The sequence below is a fragment of the Haliotis cracherodii genome, unplaced genomic scaffold (assembly GCF_022045235.1).
Source record: "Haliotis cracherodii isolate W230 unplaced genomic scaffold, xgHalCrac1.p SCAF_3, whole genome shotgun sequence".
Taxonomy (NCBI): Eukaryota; Metazoa; Mollusca; class Gastropoda; order Lepetellida; family Haliotidae; genus Haliotis; species Haliotis cracherodii.
In genome coordinates this window covers 70,713,638-70,729,618 of record NW_027266286.1, presented here as the reverse complement: position 1 = coordinate 70,729,618, position 15,981 = coordinate 70,713,638, and the positions used below count along the sequence as shown (strand labels likewise).

Here is a 15,981-nt window from a genome sequence, read left to right as displayed (position 1 = left end):
TGATAACATATAGCAAAACCCTTAAAAAGGGCAAATTTCTACTAGTCCATATGATACCTTAACTATTGGGCAGTTTGGCAAGGACTATAGGACTAGTGCCAATTTCTAACACTGAAATGATTTCAATACCCTGTTCTTGAAAAAACAAGATTGACAAATGTTGACAATATTCAGAATATTGTTACCATGGTTATGTCTGTCGGATAAAGCAATGCCAATACTTTTATAGTACATTTTCCACTTTCATAAGATGTGTAAGTACAAATCATCGCAACTGTTCACTAGGGCTGCAACAAATACACTATGAGGCGAATATGATTCGTATCACGAATGTAGGGTAACGAATACGAATATTAATTCATGAATACAATAACAAGACAGCAGTTGATGTATTATTATGATTATTTGTTACATTCAGTGAAACATTAACAACATAAATTATTTGACATGGTTTGTTAATTATTAATATATTAAACATTTATATACTGCACTTATCCAGGTACTAATATCTGCTCAAAAGCGACAATGACCACAATACTGTCAAGTTAAATATCATCAGAGTGCTGTCTTTGAAAGAAATCTATGCAAATCATATATGTTTTTAAGGATATTTGTAGGTACGGGTATGTAAATACACATGATTGCATATTCATAATTATTCGATTCTGGTGGCCACAAATAACGAATTCAATTCATGAATGGATACAGTTCGATTCACTGAATACTTGAGTGAATCATAACAGCCCTACTGTACGCCCAACTAACTGAACGATGATACACAATTGGAACATCAGTTAATCTAGGCTCTGAAACTGTTAGCTAGTTTGGAGGAATTTTCTTGTTTGTATTTACATTTTTATTTCTGGATGACTGGACAGGTGGGAGATTCTGCCCAGGAAAGCTTAAAGCTCATTGGAAGAAAAACTGAGAGTTGCAACACACGACACCAGGTTTTTCAGTACACTATTGACGCTATGCTCATTTCCACACAGACACTATCACCTGTACATGTGCATATAATGCATGTGGTATAGGGTAGAAAACAGTGGATAGGTGTGACAGAAAATAATAACTAACAACCTACATACTGTCATTACAATATCAAACAATCCATGCTATAACATCCATTCAGTTAAGGATTTGGGTGACGGAAATTGACCGCAATGAAATACATCACAACATGCTTCCCAATAACGTCTAAATTAGTTCAAGGAGTTCTTGATGAAATTGGTGTACTTTACAAGGAAAAAGACTCTTTTATTTAAGTTCAGGTACACTTAAGTACTCTCATGAAATTCAAGTACTTCTTCAGGTTAATGTAAACCTAAACAATGATAAAAACAATTTTAACCGAGTCTGCCGTCTGTGAAGTATGTGTTGGAGGCAGCATGACACCACGGTCAGCAATATTTCAGTGATATCAAGGCAACCTGTAAATACAGTCTTTGTGTTTGTTTTGTTTGTTTGTTTGTTGTTGTTTAACGTCGCACTCAGCAATATTCCAGCTATATGACGGCAGTCTGTAAATAATCGAGTCTTGACCAGACAATCCAGTGATTGACATCATGAGCATCGATCCACGCAATTGGGATATGATGACATGCATCAACCAAGTCAACGAAACTGACCACTTGATCCCACTAGTTGCCTCTTACGACAAGCATACCGTATTCGACCCATTAAGCGCCCCTCCCCCAATAAGAGCCACCCAGTTGTATCTGAAACTATTTTTTTTATCAGGAATAATATATTCCAATATCTTGTTAATTTAGATGCAGCTTTCAATAACATACTTAAAATAATAATAACCCTAAGCAAAGCAGCTGATCGTTATTGCCGGGTATTATTTATTACATGGAACCAGTCTGACCAGTTACTGTCAAGGCTCCCGTGCACGTGATCGCGTGATCGCGAGTATTACGTGTTGACATAGAATCGTCCAACAAAAACAAAGCTGACTTTTAACGAATCAAAGTATGGCATTTATGATATATGTATCCATTCTCTGTCAACTAAAGTTTGTTTCCAGGCGTCAGTAGCGGTAATCTGACTGTGGCTGCTGTTAATAACTGTGAGTTGGGCTATCTTCCCGATCGCTTCACACACGATTTCGCCGAAATTGATTAAAACAATACTAAAAGGAATTTTGAATAAAATTAATGAATTTAGTTACAAACATAAGTCCAGATATTTAAAGAACACTTTTTATAGCCAGACAGTGTAATTACATGAATAATTTGCAAACTTCAGGATGAATTTGTTGACATGGTATTTTTGGTGCTACATGCTCACAGTAATGTCTTTCCTTGGGGGAAAAACCATCAAAACTCATTCATTCGTATATAATGTGCACCCCCTTCTACACAGCTGTGTTTTTTGGAAAAAAAGTGTGCACTTTTCTCAAGAAAATACAAAAAGGCTTACTGATGAATTTACGCCAATTTGACTCTGAATTGGTCCCAATAAGCGCCCACCCCTTCTGTCTTTTTTTAAGCGCCCTGTGCGCTTATTGGGTCGAAAGACGGTAATCACCTTTTACGGCAATAAAGTTTGCTTGAAAAACTAAAACAGCCATGATAAACGTTTCAATTTCCCTATTCACAACATGGCATAAGCGTATTATGCAAACATATCTTATCCTAAACACGTAATAACAACTCATAACAAAACACAAAGGACTGTAATAAGTTGTCACATGAACACACAAGAATATCTCAACTGTAGCAAAAAACATTTCCCCTCTACATTCATGAATAGGTATAGTCCAAACCTGAATATGAATAGCCTAACAAAAATTTCACTTTCAACATGTTGAACACTTAAACAAACACTTCGGACCTAATCCTCTCTTCAATGAGAACTGACAATCTGCAGTCATGACCTGCTCAACAGGATTCTTATAAATCACTCAGTTTGTCTGTTTGTTTTTACTTACGCTAACATTGACAAGAGGGTTCTCCACTATGAACACTCTTCAGGGTCGGGACAAACACTCCAGCTCAATCCCGCTGGCGACTCCACAATGGAGGGTTTACAACTGGGAGTTTATTATGCAAGGCATAGTGTTGGCTATTATCACAGGGAATGTATTCACTCCATCATAAAGACTACGACACGGGGCGGAGATTATCAAAGCATTGAGCACGTATGTAGCTCTTATACAACTTGCAGATGTGGATAAAAGTGCATTCACTCACGTACAGGAGCTTGGAAATATTTGAGTTATTTGCAAGCTTGGTTGTGACAATCATAAAGTGTTTCATTCATACTGTACACATGGTATACTTGTAAAGTTTCAAAGAAAGTGTTCAGTATTGTGCAATATGTATGTAATTCTAACAGCTCAACTGCTATGCCGCAGCTTATAAAATGTCCATGCTGGCCAGGCTGTGCTACAAATGCATGTTAGTAGGCTAACCATTAGGGATAGCTGTTCTGAAAAGGTAATATCATTGTTAGAATGGTTAGAAATCAAAGTGTCCTCATCATTTGGTGTCATTTAGCTTCAGTATTTATCCTATTGTGGTAGGACACTGAAATATTTCTATCAACAGGATGAAATAATGGACCTTTTGTTGTTCATCCTTAATCAAATGCTGGGTTAAAATTTCTGTGGAAATACACCCCCAAACAGCACAAGACTAGTCAATGTCCTCTCCTAACAACAGCACAAGACTAGTCAATGGCCTCTCCTAAAAACAGCACAAGACTAGTCAATGTCTTCTCCTAACAACAGCACAAGACTAGTCAATATCCTCTCCTAGCAACAGCACAAGACTAGTCAATGTCTTCTCCTAACAACAGCACAAGACTGGTCAATGTCCTCTCCAAACAACAGCACAAGACTAGTCAATGTCTTCTCCTAACAACAGCACAAGACTAGTCAATGTCCTCTCCTAACAACAGCACAAGACTAGTCAATGTCTTCTCCTAACAACAGCACAAGACTAGTCAATGTCTTCTCCTAACAACAGCACAAGACTAGTCAATGGCCTCTCCTAACAACAGCACAAGACTAGTCAATGGCCTCTCATAACAACAGCACAAGACTAGTCAATGGCCTCTCCAAACAACAGCACAAGACTAGTCAATGTCCTCTCCTAACAACAGCACAAGACTAGTCAATGTCCTCTCCTAACAACAGCACAAGACTAGTCAATTTGCACCCCAAACAGCTCAAGACAAGTCAATGTCCACCCCCAAGAGCACAAGACCAGTCAACATCCACCCCAAACAGCTCATCTATGTCCACTCCCAAACAAGAGCACAAGACTAGTCAATTCCCACCAATACATCATAGGACTAGTCACTATCAACTCAAAACAAGACAACTCCTGAATGTTCACTGTCCACTCAAAAACACTTAAAAGACATGTTGCCATATAACTGCTTATCTAGCAACAATTACGAGGCGTGAAATGTTTTCATGTGACAATATGATACACGATACATTGATTTTGTATTGAAATCGATACACTTGCTAAACAAAATGATTTAATACTTGTTAAATCATCCCTGGTATTTTTGTCAGTCAGATTCTGCTAAATGTGTTGTAATTAGCGTTTCACATTCGCAACAAAAAATAGCCGCTTCAAACATGTGTCTACAGCTAGCTTTTCTTTTTGCGCCTGCTCAGAAATATTGATTGTCAAGTTACCATGCAATTTGGCTTAAATATGCATATTGTGATACATATCGTATGCTATGTATCGTGACCTTACTGTATCATTTTACCCCTAACAATTACACAGTGACACAATATGTTGATTCCAGTGTACCAAGAGTTTGAGCTTGGAGTGAGTGAGTATTGTTTTACGCCGCTTTTAGCAATATTCCAGCAATATCACGGCGGGGGACACCAGAAATGGGCTTCACACATTGTATCCATGTCGGGAATCGAACCCGGGTCTTCAGCGTGACGAGCGAAAGCTTTAACCACTAGGCTACCTGACCGTCCCAGTTCGAGCTTGGACTACCAGAGCTCCAGATAACTTTTTGAGCAATTGAGTTTTTATTTTAGGGTTTCTATTTTAATTGGGTTATTACATTTTTCATTGGGTAACCAATATTGTTTCACTCATCTATTCATCACTCTACTGGGTATTCCCCCCCAAAAGTGAACATTTTAAGATTTAAAATAAAGGAAATAATGTATTAGATGTAAATAACAATGATAACTGTTCTCAATATATAGGCTTGCCTCGGAAAGTAAATTAGCTTGTAACTGTGTTGCGGAAATTAGCTCCTTTGCACGCATGCTGAAAAAGCTTCATTGGGTATTTACACGTGCTGTTTTATACATTCGAGTTTTTCAGTTAACGCATGCATTTCTGTATGCAAGTTGTTTGAAAGAAATTGGGTTTTGAATATATTTGGGGAGTATTTTACACAAATATGCAGCTTATCTGTAGCTGTGGACTACCCTGGCTAAGTTCTTACTGTATGATTACCTTAATAGCATGTCCTGAACACAGCACACTCCAAACACCTTACAAGCACTTTCAGTCAGAAGCTGGTCGTGTCTTGAAATGAAAATTCCTGTCTATATCACGCCCACCCCCTGCCCTCACTAGGTGACTTCCTTTGTCCACAGACATTGGCAACATGACAGGAAATCACTCCACACCTCCTTACAAACAATCAAACCCTTTCACAGTAGGCATTACAAACATCACACAGTTTTCAAACCTTGTCAAAGACAATTCATAGCCTCCGCAAGTGAGAATCTAGGTCGTGTAGCACACACCATATTGCTATGTGGGGAGTAGATGAGCAGAGAAGTGGATTCCAGCTCACACACTCCCCTACCCCTATCTCGCCCAAGACACGGGTATTATTTCCCACACCACGGTGTTAAATTGCATTTGGTGATCCTTTTAATCTACTTCTGTGCTCAGCGGATCATAAACATGATAAACTTGTTCAAGATTTGATCAACTTGTAGGCATGTTTGCTTGAGTTAAATGTTATACACATAATAAACATCATAAATAAACTAGTCACTGAAATTATGATGGTAATAATTTTACAAAGGTAATCAAACCTGGAATATTAATCCCCCAACTTGCCAAACTGACTGAAATCTGTGAGTAAAAGTTGTTTAAGACACCTAGTGGCCCAGTGGTCGACAAACGCCATAGTTCACCTGTGCCAGGATATGAGTAATGGTCATGGGTTTGAATCCCAGCTTCATTCTGATTATGAATCTTGGTCTAGTAGCACCAAGAGTAGGTGTTTATGATAGGACGGGCTATCGACATAGATCATAGAGATCGATAAACAGTAACAAAATATTGATCAATTATCAATAAATAAGTAACTTTAAACAAATATGCAAGAAATTCCCGAACGAGTCCACGCCACTGTTGAGCAGTGACGCATTGATACATGGATGACTTTGTGGATATTTTTTAGATATAACCAAAACAGTTGTTATCTGTCTTCGACAATTGACAAGATTGACAATACTAAGTCTGTTTCAGTAAATGTAAAATTTACTTCATCACAATATCTACTGTAAGTTATTATCGATGACAACAATTTCATGTTGATAATCGATAATATTTCTTCCCATTGGCGATAATTCTGATTATCAATCTTTGTAGCCAGCCCTTGCACAGTATTGGTCTGCCCTCCCACAGTAAGATAGCATGATCGGCTGATATAACTGAAATACTGTTCATAGCATAATAAGTAAGCTGCAAGTCATTCAAAGGCATTTGATTGGCTAACCAGGCGATTATCTTGCCTAAAACAACCCTAGTTTCTTATAATACACACTTGGAGTATAATATGCATCCCCATTCTGGGGTAGGGATTTCAGGTAAAACGTCATGTGTACATAATGAGAAACAAAAACTACATTGTTTCCCTTCAGGGGAAGTCTGAAAGAAGGGGAAATATTGAGGGATTTTGAGGGAGCAGGTATTGCTAAGTTCTTTCCTTGAACTCTAATAATTTTCAGATGAGCTTATACGTAAGTTCATGACTTAAATTTGAAGCTTCAAGCTGTAATCATGTTGGTAATATTTTCAAAAGCAAAATGAAGTAAAGTATGGAATAATATAATAAATTCCAAACATAGTTCTTGAACAATGTAAACTACATCAAATAAAGTTTACAGCTAACACGAAACTTAAATTTACCTGTGGACTTGAGACACTCATGTTGGTTGGCATAGAGATGATGAAAGTCTATGTTAAGAATTCCTCCGCTGTGGAGGTAATGTTCCCGAACTCCTTCACCTTGTTCAATGCCAGACAATACTTACGAGAGATTGATTTATTTTAACAATCAGCCTGCAAAGAGCGAGGCTTGTCAGATAGGGTAGTAAACAAACTCGGCTGGAATTGATGTGGTTTGATTACACGGCCCTCCTGACTGGAAGAGGGACCGTGAAAGGATCACTCGGCAGGTTGCAACCCGTTTGTGTGTTGGAGAGATTGACTATAATGGCACACAATGGGTATATAGGTTCCACCAATAATGCCTAGGTCAAAAGGGCGATACGGTGAATAAAGCAAGCTTTCGCTGGTGTGTAAAATGAAGTGAGAGCTTAGAATGTAATCGGTGTTGGATCTAATTACGGCTGTCTCTTATCACTCTGTACCTACAGAACAACTGATAGCTACTTCGTCTTGATTTTGAAATATCCTTACTCTGGTTGTTCGAGAGCCATGTAGCTGAGGTTTGGTTGAAAAATCTATGAGATTATGATTATTTCAGATCTGATTGGGATTAGGGAGGATTGCAAGGACTAGGTCAGATATGAAGCGGATTAGAACAGGATTACAAGACTCTGTGAAGCGTGCACATGTTGAAAGCTACACGGTGTTGGGTAGATCGGGCTGTTATACAGCATGACATAACCTTGGTCAGTGGATTACACATATCAACTGGCATGACATATTAAGTGGTAATGTGTTCCTTAAAGGATCAGGACAATATACACGAGGAAGTGTACAGGCAATGAATGACTTCAACCAGCTTTAGATATGGTAACATGGTTAATCTGTTAATATAAGGCCACATCAATATATTTCTTTCTTCATACAGATTTCTGACAGGTCTCCTTTTAGGTTAATTTTATATTCTTAAAATAAATTATAAACAAAAACAAACAGAAAGTAATTTGATTTTGAAACAACCTTATTTTGTTTCCTTTTAAAGTGTACAATATTTATAAATACTGCTGGACTTTTCTTTTCATATGAGTACTATATTCATTAATGTAGTCCTGCACCATGACTGTAGAATATATTTATTTTATGAAAAAATCCAATCTAGAAATGTATACAAAAGCAAGTCTAGCCAGCTCTAGCTAGCTCTATTATTTTTTTTATTTTTTGAATCGAGAAGGGTATTGTGTAATATAAGATGTCATAGACTAAATGTTAGTCTAACATTAATGCTGCTGAACTGTTTTGTACCCCACAAATTTTATTAGGTCACCTAAAGTTTACTTGTTTGCTTGTTTTGTTTGTTGTTTTACGCCACACTTGGCAATATTCCAGCTATGTCGGTGGTCTATAAACAATCTAGTCTGGACCAGACAATCCAGTGATTGATATAGTAAGCATCGATCCACGCAATTGGGAATGACATGCATCAACCAAGTCAGCGAGCCTGACCACCCATTACCTCTTACAACAGAGCATACTTGCCTTCTTACGGCACGTATGGGTTACTGAAGACCTATTCTCTACCAGGACCTTCACGGGTCGTTACCTAAAGTATGAGTCTGGTAACATTCTGTTTGGTCTAGTATGTTTAACAAATAATAATTCACAGGACATCAACTGATAATTTTGCTCAGAGCCAAGTTCGGGCGAGTAGGCTTAAAGCTTTTAGCACAGACTGACATAACTATGTCAATTAAACTATAAACCAAATACTATTTTGCATAAAAAGTTCCAAGGACAAGAAATTATTGGTCAAAATGTAGAAATGTTTCACTCACAACAATTCCAAAATTGCTTGTGGATAAGTTGGATGATGTCCATGGTCAAATATTCCAACATTCCCACCAAATTAGACATGTTTAATTCAAGACTTTATAGATGTTGCATCAAAATGTCCTGCACAGAATCTTACAGACATATACATTTTAACATTTGTCAGTAACTTTTCCTCATTAAATAAAAAACAATAAAGGTAGACATATTCAAATAACCTGAGGGCATGCTCTCTGATCATCATTACCGAGCCTTAAACTTGTCACACTCTCAAGAAAAATGTCATCATTTGACGCATTAAACTATTTTAAACTTGGGCATATGGGTCATCATTTGAGGCATTAAACTATTTTTAACTTGGGCATATGGGTCATCATTTGAGGCATTAAACCATATTTAACTTGGGCATATGGGTCATCATTTGAGGCATTAAACTATTTTTAACTTGGGCATATGGGTCATCATTTGAGGCATTAAACTATTTTTAACTTGGGCATATGGGTCATCATTTGAGGCATTAAACTATTTTTAACTTGGGCATATGGGTCATCATTTGAGGCATTAAACTACTTTTAACTTGGGCATATGGGTAATCATTTGAGGCATTAAACTATTTTTAACTTGGGCATATGGGTCATCATTTGAGGCATTAAACTATTTTTAACTTGGGTAGGAAAGAATTTCCCCTGGGAAGTAATTTTTAGCTAACTACCAGGATTACAGTCATCTGTGTCCAAAGTCACCACCATGTTGACCACACCCCTAAAATAAACACTAAGCAAGACCAAGAACTGTCAATCCCAATGAAAAGATATGAGTTTGTTTTGGCCCAAGCTTGAAATCTTGTGACTTCTCCTTAGTATTTCACATGCACTAAGCATGCTCAGAAATTGTGTTGAAAAAGGTTTGATCACATTAAGTATTTGATCACATTAAGTGCTTGATTAAATATCTTCTGCTACTGTCCACGTTGTCCTGATGGGGAGTCTGCGACTTTAACCACTAGTCCAAAGCCCAAGTCTAGTAAAATTCTAAACATTCTAAACAAAGAGCTAATACAACTCCATGTACAGGGCTCAAAGTAGACTAACATTAAGTCTCTGAAATCTTATATTACACAATATCTTTCTTGAAAAATGTCCCAATGATGATTTCAGACAGAGCTAGCTTGGGCTGGCTAGACTTGCTTTTGTATGTGTTTCTAGATTTATTTATTTTCATAAAGTAAATATATTCCACGGTCATGGTGCAGGACTAGCCTCAAAGTTGCAACTAAAATGTCGCCAATACCTAAATCTAAATTTTTCTACTGCCTAAAATTCAGAGGTAGCAAAACGACTACCTTGAAAATATCTGAGGCGACTAAATTCCGTTGCTACACATCTGTAGACACAATAATAAATAACAGCTGATATTGGTAAACACATATGCTAATAATTGTTCTCATAAATAATAAGTCGACAATGAACCAAAATACATAAACATTAATGTAATTAGTATTTTAGATTAGTTGGGAATGCTCATTGGATGAGCAAGGATATACCCATACAATCTAGTAACATAAATTGCATCATTGTTTGAGTCACAAATAACAAAAATCAAGTACAGTTTCCACTAATAAACAATTCCAAAACTAGTGCAATGACTTGTACATATTATAGAAGTTATTTGATAAAAAATCATTTCAAATGCTTTTGACCTACAATATTAGCTTGACTTTTTTATTTTACCACTGGCTACCCAGAAAAAAATACCTGAAGCCATATGGCTACTTCGTAAAAAATTTAACTTTTGGGCCTGATGCAACACTAAAATGTACCGGTAATGAAAATGTTACAAAGGGCCAAGTCCCTGCTTATGAACTCAGTGGGAGACTGTCATTTCCTCCATGATATGGTATTGGTAATGTCACAAGCTATGGACCAGAGGTCACAATGAACTTAGAACAACTCACGGACACTGCTGAACAGGATGGTATGTTGTCATGCTTTGCTCAGTTTGTTTTATCATATTCAAAATCATGAATCTGTTTTGCATACTTCTGAACAGGAAGTTTTGAATGGAAGACCATGGTTGTTATGTCACCATAATGAAGACAGACGATATCAGTCAGCACAACCTGTTTCCTGCCCTTAACATACTTAATGGCCTCTAAATTTAATGTAGTGTTGTTTCACAGATGATGGGTCTAAACTTAATTAAAGGTTCCTTTCTCCCAGACTTATACCATGTAAACATCAGTCTGTGCAAAAACCTTTTGAGACTACTAGCCCAAACCTGTCACTTCACATCTATTTCAGTAGATTTCAGAGTTAATGAAAGTACTTTATCGTGTTTATTTGCAATTTGCTGCCAAGCTTACTAGACGGAAAGAAACTTGACTAGACTCAGGCTATGGATTAATGGCTAAGTCACTCAATGTTACATCTTATAGATTTTCTTTTCCCACAATCCCACTGACATATAGCCCATGATAGCCTAATAACAGTATCATAAGTGAGTATTTTTACAATAAAGGAAACTAGAGAAATTGACCTGCATTATCCTGATCATGGGTAAAAGGATCCTAACCATGAAGTATTCAGGCACTAAATGTCTCGATCCCACAACAGTCAGGAATTCAACAGTATCCTTTCAACAAAGGCTGAAAAAAGATCTGATCCATTTATTGATAGTCAGTCCGATCAATAGTGCAATATGACCTTCGTATAGACTGGTGCAATGGACAAATGGAGAGTCTATTGACGACAAACATCCGATATTGACAAGATTGATTTATGACAACTGATCATGCAACTTGGCAAGGGCTTGTGACAGGATATTGTCCTGTCGGTCGTCTCAGCAAATGTCAGCATGGGGCTTCATAAAAGTCTATGACCGTATCACCCGGTCCCAGGCTAATAATCACCATTCCTTCATGCATCATCATGACCATACATTATTACAGTGGTTTCTCTCAGATTCCAAACAAAATGTATGTGTCAGGCAAATGTATAATTCAGGAATGTCAACCTCATAACAATCTCAGCCCCTGTGGGTGTCTAATTAATCCTCAGAAAAAATATATATATGCAATCAAGCAAATTGGGTATTTTCAAAACTACTGTGCTTTTTACAAATGTACAAGGGTATATATTCCGGCGTACATTTTTCATCTTCTGATAATGCCATTACTCAGGAATAATAACAAGTGAACATGAGGAATGCAAGTTCTTAAATTAATATCAAAGTTTGCCTTTGCAATACATTATTCATCTTCCCGAGGCAAGTGAGTAACTGACTATAAAGTCCAGTTTCCAACCTTGCCAAACTAAGCTGGAATTCCTGGGCTCGATCGTAGCGCCACCACTATTACGGGTTATGTCCCTTCTATGACCTGCCTATTGACCAACCAGATTCCACCTTTCATATCACTTGCATTTGCTTTAAACAAAATGGCGCTACCCAGTCAAAACGATCTGATTGATTATCAAAATCTATGTTGGGATAAAATGGGTCTTACTTCGTGAGGTGCATCAAATCGCTTGAGAACCTTGAGCACATTATTTACAAAATAAGGAAGGGAAATCAATATTCAGCGGAATACACTCTGAAATTGTAGTATGAATCTATGATGCGATGACATAAAACAGTTTGAAAACCAAACCAGACATACAACTCAATAGACCCAGGTAAATCCCTCTGTAAATCTACAAAAGTAATGGTGATTACCGTCATTACCTACTGATCAGCATTTCCTAGAATGATGGAATTTCCAGCAATCTCTTCTTGATTAAGGAGGCCAGGTATTGTGACTCATCAGCATGATCATTAAGCCTCTAGAAATACATGTACAATATATTTGATGCCTAGGACAAGAAAAACAATTGATTATCTGCCTTCAACATACCGGGTAAGCAACAATGTTACAATGATAGATAAAAAAGAATTTCTCTGATATGGATATGGTATCTAATACAGTTATTAAACATGTTAAACATTCGTCCAAACAAAATATTTTTTCAAAAATTTTCTTTACAAATCTGACTCCTACAAATTTAAAACAATTTAAAAATTTAAAGCAGCAGGTTTTTATATTCCTCCAACCAGAGGTAATAGCCAAAAATTCACTTCCTGCCACAATATAAATAAATTATCTAAATGACTTCAGCTAAAACATGTTGAAAATTTATCTTTAAAACTCATGCCCCAATCTATTTTCTTAAATAATAATTTCTAGCCACCTGACATTTGAGGAAATATTAATAAATAAATGTTTCTTCAACCTACTGACCTCAAGTCTTGGCCTAAAGGTACATCCCACTGAGTCAACAGAATGTTACTTTAGTGCACCCTACCTTACATACATAGCTATCAGAGTTATTGCTGTTTCACTGTCGTAACAAAAATCTGTTTTCAAATCTTCAAGACAAAAAATCTACACGATCAAAAGCACTGTAGATAGGCTACCATAACATGATAACGCAAGAAGAGATTAAGTGGAATACAAAAGAAATTTCTCAACATTAACTGATTCATATTTCAATAACATTTTACCCCTATCAGTTTAAACAAATTACACATGTCAAGAGGTTGTATACAACTCAGGGAAGCATGAAGTTTTCAACCTACAAATATTCTGATCACTAAGCCACAATCACACATGTAGCACTTTTATCAATCCTTCTATCAACATGCCGACTGACAATGAGACAGGGTAGAGAATAAATGATTCATTTAGCAATGTTCAACTCTGAGCAAACATTTCTTCAAACACTGATTCAAGAAAGTGAAAGTGCACACCTCTCTATGCAAACTCACTTCGCACCAATTTTGTCTAAGCAAACAATTTGAAATTGACAGGGATCTATTTGAAATTGACATGGGACAATTGAAAGCAACATCACATGACATTTAATAGAGAGGTGTACCAACAGCGTCATTGACTGGTGAACATGGAAAAGGACAACCTCATACAGATCAGCTGTAATCCAGACTTGCTGAAGCATGTCATGTGTAATAAAGCCAGGCTTCAATTTCTTCGGATCATGCAGTCTATCCCAACCCTACCATACATTGATACGTACATGTCGGTCAATATGTCCGCATTTGGAGTTTCTGGACAGATAACACATTCTATTTGTACAGATATATGGAAAGAATATGACCAGATGACAGGCGTCAAATCTAATTTATTGCAGTGATAAATATTCAGTTTGTCAGGCAGCTATCACTGTCTTGTTTGTGATAAAGTAGTTGCGTTAAATTTTAAGGAAAGAAGAAATTGTGATAAGGCAAAAGCAACACTTAAGTCATCATGTTCTTTCACCTCATGGACAGATATCACTTGTCACTAACTTTTCCAAAACTAAGGAAAACATTCTGTATATAAAGACAGTAATGTAGTCTTCAAACCTGAGTTTGGACAATTTCAAAACTACATAACTTCCCTTGTGAGGCACTGTTAAAGCACCTACTTCAGGTTCAGTGTACAAATTATTATAATGATTGTCATAGTTTAAAATTAAACATAAAAATGAAGGTGTCCTGGTGGGGCTTGATTTAGCTGAATAAAACATGCACAATGGCTACCTATTATTGAAACATGCTACCCAATATTTATGTCAACATGAACCAAGTGCATGTATTCTTTTGTCTGACTTGCCTTACTTGTCCACACAAAATCTTTCTTTGAACATACCTCATCATACATCACTAATCCCTGTGTTACGTGTAATTTGTCATGCTTTCTTAGGCGTGACATCATCAAATTGTGGGTACTTCAAGATTATGTGCACATGTTCCTATTACGTTTAACAGCAATGTCTTACTAATTTATGTGACACTGGCAGCAGACAGGCCTATGTTTCAACTTTGATACATTTTTGGTGTCAGGGTACAACCTAGTTTTGTTTGGTGCAATTGGTAGAGTATTTCTTTAGAGACGTCGGACATGCCTGTGATAATATAATAACGCCTGAAGTTACACAAGAATTTGATCATGTTGAAATATTTAAATGTTTGTAAAGCATAATCTGGTCAGTCTGGAAATATTTACATATATTGTGATACTCTTAAGTCAATATGTCTAAACCAAATCTTCCAATCAATGACATCCCCATTTCTTGGTCACAGTACTTATGATATTCATGGATGTTTTCAAGCTATGTAGTGTCTACCTGACTGATGGATTGTGAAGAGCCATGGGGCCATGGGCACTAGTCATGAGCACATTTGTGACTGGGCATTTTACACACTTTTTAAAACTGCATGCAAATTGTACAGATTTACTTTGGATTATAGTGGACTTTTGTAGTTGTTTAGCTGTTGTTTAACGCTGAACTCAGTAATATTCCAGCTGTATGACGACAGTCAACAAATAATTGAGTCCAGACCAGACAATCCAGTGATTCACATCATGAGCATCAATCTACGCAACTGTGATACAATGACATGCATCAATCAAGTCAATGATTCTGACCACCCAATCATGTTAGTCGCATCTTACAACAAGCATGGATTGCTGAAGACCAATTAAAACCAAGATCTACATGGGTCTCCAGTGGACTAATTCATTACTCTCTCACATCTTTGATGAATTTACAATGGGCTAAAAGAAGCCTTTGATCATAAAAAGGTGTTTGATCGGCAAGGGGTGCAAAACCTAACGATCATGAAGGATGTTTGATTGGAAAGGGGATTCATCGGATAAAGATAGAGTTGAGGGTAAAAACCCTAACACAACTATAGGCTATAGCCCTAAAGACTAAAACAGGCACACAAGATCAGTGAAGTGAAAGCCAGAGCCAATTAGCACTATACAGCTGCACAAGGTAAACTGCACCATTGCCATCAAGTGTGTATGATTAAATAGCAAAGGAATGTATTTGCAACATCCATGTCAGTGACAATAATATCCTTGTAGCCTATTTTTTTTATTTTAAAAACACACACACATGATCCTACAGAATAACCAGCACATTTACTGACCTAGAATCTCTGGCTGTAAAATATAAACGAGGATAAAGTTTCTGACACTAACTTAAAA

The 15,981-nt window shown here is 36.9% G+C and overlaps 1 protein-coding gene across 4 annotated transcripts in view; it reads right to left on the bottom strand.

Annotated features, from left to right (window-relative positions):
• LOC139474276 (centrosomal protein of 57 kDa-like) overlaps nucleotides 1-15,981 on the bottom strand; it is a 32,191-nt gene that overhangs the window by 15,910 nt on the left and 300 nt on the right. The window contains exon 1 of one of the 4 annotated variants that reach the window (XM_071257221.1): nucleotides 7,146-7,159. The exons of 1 other annotated variant lie outside the window; for it this stretch is intronic. The gene's annotated coding sequence lies outside the window, so the exon portion shown is untranslated. Of the gene's footprint in view, nucleotides 1-2,935; nucleotides 3,017-5,450; nucleotides 5,516-7,145; nucleotides 7,160-15,981 lie in introns of those variants that run through there. 2 more of the 4 variants (XM_071257219.1, XM_071257218.1) reach the window with 2 other exon arrangements.